We start from the raw sequence: 4,610 nt of genomic DNA, 5'->3' as shown, positions 1-4,610 counted from the left end.
GAAATCAGATCTGGGATATTTCCCAGTGATGTATGCTCAGGCCTGGACCTCGAGTAATGGCTTTGTTTCTTCAAAAAGCCTGTTGGAAGGTTGCAGGTGGATGGGGAGCAAAGAGCTCCCTCCTAATGCTAATTCTCTCCTGAAGCACTGTGAACACTTCAAGAACTTGTTAGTGTCAGATGCCAAAGACAGAACGCCTTCTGCTATTATAAAAATTATCACAGTGACAGATGAAATCAGCTCCAAACTATGTTTTCCACATTTTTCCATGCAAATACTGCATCTGGCTGCCAAGGAAATTATGTTTTGTTTCTAACGGAGAGCTTGAGGGCTGAGGTATGGCAGTGGTGGCGTCCAGGCCCTCCCCCAGGAAGCGTAGCTGTTGATGAAGCTCCACCACCATCTGCTGGACATTCTGAGGATGGAGCTGCCGTCATCCCTGTTTGTTTACTACCCGAGTGCCAAAATCCCCCCCTAAACTAAAGGAAGGATAAAAATGCTGGGGTGGGGAGGTGTTAAGGTCCTTGTTTTCCAGACAGAGGGAATTTTTCTACCTATGGGCAGAAGCAGTAGCTGTGCAACTCCTTTGAAAAGTGTGGTTTTAATTTCATTTTATTGTAGCCCAGACACATCTGAGAGACAATTCTTACCTCTTAATTCTTACCTTACAGCCTGAATGCAAAAAGCAGCAAACAATATGAAAAAAAAATGCTTTCTTAGGCAACTTAAACAAGCAAACAAACCTAACTGTCCCAAAAATCTGGTTTGAATTTTGGGTGGTCCTGTGTGGAGAGATGAACTGTACTCTAAGACCCTTGTGCATCCCTCCCAACCCTTTGATTCTATGAAATCACACCCCAAAGCTTCTCAGCTGTGGTGCCAGGTACGCAGCTGTCACCAGGAGGTCCCACATACTCAGGACTTACCATACCAAAGCCAATTTCCAGATTATCCTGAGTTTACAGCAGGCCATGAGGATATTCCAATAGTAATGTCTCAAGCCTGCTGCATCATTTAGATCTGACTCCTTAATAAATGAAGAAGCAAGGCTTTAATTTGAGATAAGGGAGCTTCAGACAGCCTTGCTCAGACTGATTTTTTAATGATTGAAAATTATAGACAAGCTGCTCCAATTCCTTATCAGGCATTTTGCTTTGAATTATTAATAACCAATTCATACTTAATCTATTTAGTTCAGAAAATGAAGTACACGTTTCACGGGTTCCAACATTTTTCATTTTTACTGCATTCTATATCCACAATGGGATAACTTTGTATAAACCAATTATAAGACAAAAAACACAAACTACCTCCTGTGCTGCATTCTCTCTCCTAAATTTCTGGAGTATAATCACAAATAGCAGCTTTAATATTTCAATGCTTCCCTGCTTCAGATTTCCTTAAACCACAACTTAGGCTAACAATTACCAGAGAGATATAATTCTCCTAATACGTGAAAGAGTTCTCTCAGATTCTTCTATTTTGGTTAAAAGGGACAGAATAAGCAGTTGTTGAAGAAAGAATGAAAGCAGGGCTTGTGTTTAGGGTCGGCAGGGAGGGAGAGATCAGGACAAAATGATTTAGGAAACATGAGCTCAAAACGTTGGTAAACAAGGCAATTCTTGTTCCACTGTGGCTACTGCCTCCTCACCAGAGTCTTTGTTTCAAATTCGAATGAAAAATTGAGAAATGTCTATTTCCTTGAATTAGACAGTTCTGAAAATGTTGGTTTTACAATGACACGTTACCCTTCCAATTATGGCAGAACCTAATTCACAGAGCGTGGAAAAGAAAACTTAGAACCAGAATTCATTCTCATTCTTCAATAAGTTTCAAAAATATTGCTCAAGAAACGAACCCACTGACATGGCTTCCTCAAAAACATAGCTTCTTTGTATAGAATGCATTGCTCTGAGAACAGCAGAGCAGTAAGATTCATCTTGTATAGTCATTCTGATCATTCTCAAAAATAATACATAACAATTAATCAGAAAAGTGTTACTTAATGAGTCAAGGCACTTGAATGAAACATCTTAAGCATCTCAATTGAGATTGCTTTGTTGAAAGCTTTTATGGAAAATGTTTTCTCAAAAAAGCTAGCTCTACCTTCACTTTCAAAGCCCCAAACTGAACAAACCCAGTAAACGATGCAATCAAATTCTTTCACAAATGCCTGACCAAAATAAGGAACCACATACAAAAATGCAGGTGCCTTTTAATGCATCGACTTTTAAGAAGAGAGGATTTGCTGATAAGAGAAAAAAAAAAAAACATATGAAAATATTTATTAATCCCAATAACAAGTGTATTTTAAAGGAACTTCTCTTACATTTTAGGGTCCCTGTTGGAATAAGGAAGCTGCATCACCCATCTGAACAGTAGTGGCTGTCAAGAAGCAAGGATGATGAGAAGCACCGGGACTCAGGAATGATTGCAAGTGTCTGAACCTGTGGCATAGGAAGAAACAGCTGTGGAAAACAGAGGTTATAAATGGCCAAAGGAAAAGGTTTGTAGGGAAAGGTGCTTAACTGTAATAAACACGTTTAATTAAGAGGGAATATCAACCCTGAAAAAGGGTTTTTAACAGCTTTCTGACAGGTGGTACTTAAAATTGTCCTTCTCCATCCTACAGAGACAAGAGGACGCCTGATTGAAGATGCTTAGCACCGCTGCTAACATTAGGCTTCAACTGAATTAAGCAGCACATAGTCACAATACATTATTATATATTATTAATGCAGGTATTAATGTAGCCACAAAGCAAGCCTATAAAATTCTCCAGCCATGCAGAAATGCTTAACTAAAGAAGAAAACCAATCCATCACCCCTTCCAGAGCCTCACTTCACAGTAGAAAATAAATTCACAACTGTTAGCAGGCCATGGTGAGTGCATTACACAGCAGCCATCACGCTGCACAGAGCCTGTGCAAAGAGGCTGCTGAAGTGTTTGCTTGAGGTCCTGGAAAGACTCCCAGAGAAAATGCACAGTGCAGAAATAGTGCTGCCATTGATTCTGGGGCATTTATTGAACCTTATGTCTTTAGGTAGGTACAGTCAGTGGAGCCTGAAGTCCTTGAGACAACACAATAGTCAAAGTTGTGGTAAATCAGGAAATGCCACTTGGCTTTAGCTTTTCCAAAACAGGGGCAAAGTTAAACTGTAATCTGCTAACAGATTGCAGAGTTAATTTGTACTTTGTCATTGCAACCCGCCAGGAACAGTCTGGATGGTGAAAATCTTTAAATCTTTAGCCCAGTTTCCAGTCACTGGGGATTTTACAACTGGTGGGATGCTCAAAGGCAAAGGTTATCCTTCATCCATCCATTCTGCTCACCTCCCATCACACTACAACAAAGACAGTGGCCACAGACTCCACATACAACAGCTTCCCCAGGCCGCCTGTTTCAGTGCTTCTCTATGCACATTACTCACAGCCATTATTCCATGCATTTTTTGTTGAAATTTTGCACTGTATACATACACAAACAACTAATACCTATACAACAGATTAATTAATTAGCTCTTGTTTCCGTTACTGTCAATGGTTATGACACAAAGTCTGAAAGTCTCTTCAGGCTTTACGGTCTTTGTGATGATGCTGCCCATGTAACAAATGCGAAGTGTAATGAAAATTTGTAAAAGATTTAAAACAAAAAGTTTCAAGTAGCAATTCAGACCAAAGCAGATCTTACCTTGAAAACACAAGGCAGCTGAAAACTTGGTGTACCATGGGAGAAAACGAAGCAGAGAGTTCAATTCAAGTGATCCTTCTAAATAAGCCTGACAAGCTTTTATTAGAAGAAAACTGAATTAAGCAAAAACAGGAGATAAGTGTTTTATCTGACATTTGGGATTTTAGAAGACTGAGAAATAGGAAGACATTTACACAAAGAATAACACATAAGGTCATCACCAATAAAAATTGGGTTTTATTCAAGCTATTCACTCTAATTGAATTTCTGTTTCCTACCTCAGCCCTGAGTTGTCAGCTAATTGAACTTTGCTTGCATGTGAACATTGCTAGAGGCCTCTGAAAGAATCACTTGATTACAACTTTTTTTTTGAAAGGTGAAACAGCATCCCTCCTCCTTGATTTAAGTGATGATCATCTGTGCAGGTTTTATTATATTAAAGCCCAACTCCAATTGATTCACATTTGCCAGATGCTGTCAGAGATGCTGAAAGGGACCTATTGCTCTCCAGGTCAGCTTGAACTCACTGGATGAAGGGAGAATCAATAGAATCAGACTTATGAATAGCCCAACCCTTCCTGCAAGGCAAAAGGAAATCTTAGAATCATTAAAAAACAAGGAAACCAGACAAGGATTCTCCAGAATATGGGAAAAAGGCAGCTAAATGGCAGCTCTGCTTTGTGATCAAATATAAAGTAACTCAGAAATCAGGATGTCACCTCAGCCAGTTTTTTAAATGTTTCTGATCTAGTAAATACTCCAGTAGAGATTCCTCCCAGTCTCAAGCTTCCATGTGCACTGTAATGAAAGTTTTTCATAGTTTAATTTCAGTCCCTGGAACAGGATGAATTTATCAAAACAATTATTTTAGCAGGTTATAAAAAAAATAAAGGAAAAAAGACACACCAGAAACACTTA

This window comes from Centrocercus urophasianus, unplaced genomic scaffold (assembly GCF_019232065.1).
Source record: "Centrocercus urophasianus isolate 14NV4802_14NV808 unplaced genomic scaffold, USGS_Curo_1.0 seq_17, whole genome shotgun sequence".
Taxonomy (NCBI): Eukaryota; Metazoa; Chordata; class Aves; order Galliformes; family Phasianidae; genus Centrocercus; species Centrocercus urophasianus.
Note: the sequence above shows the minus strand (reverse complement) of the source record.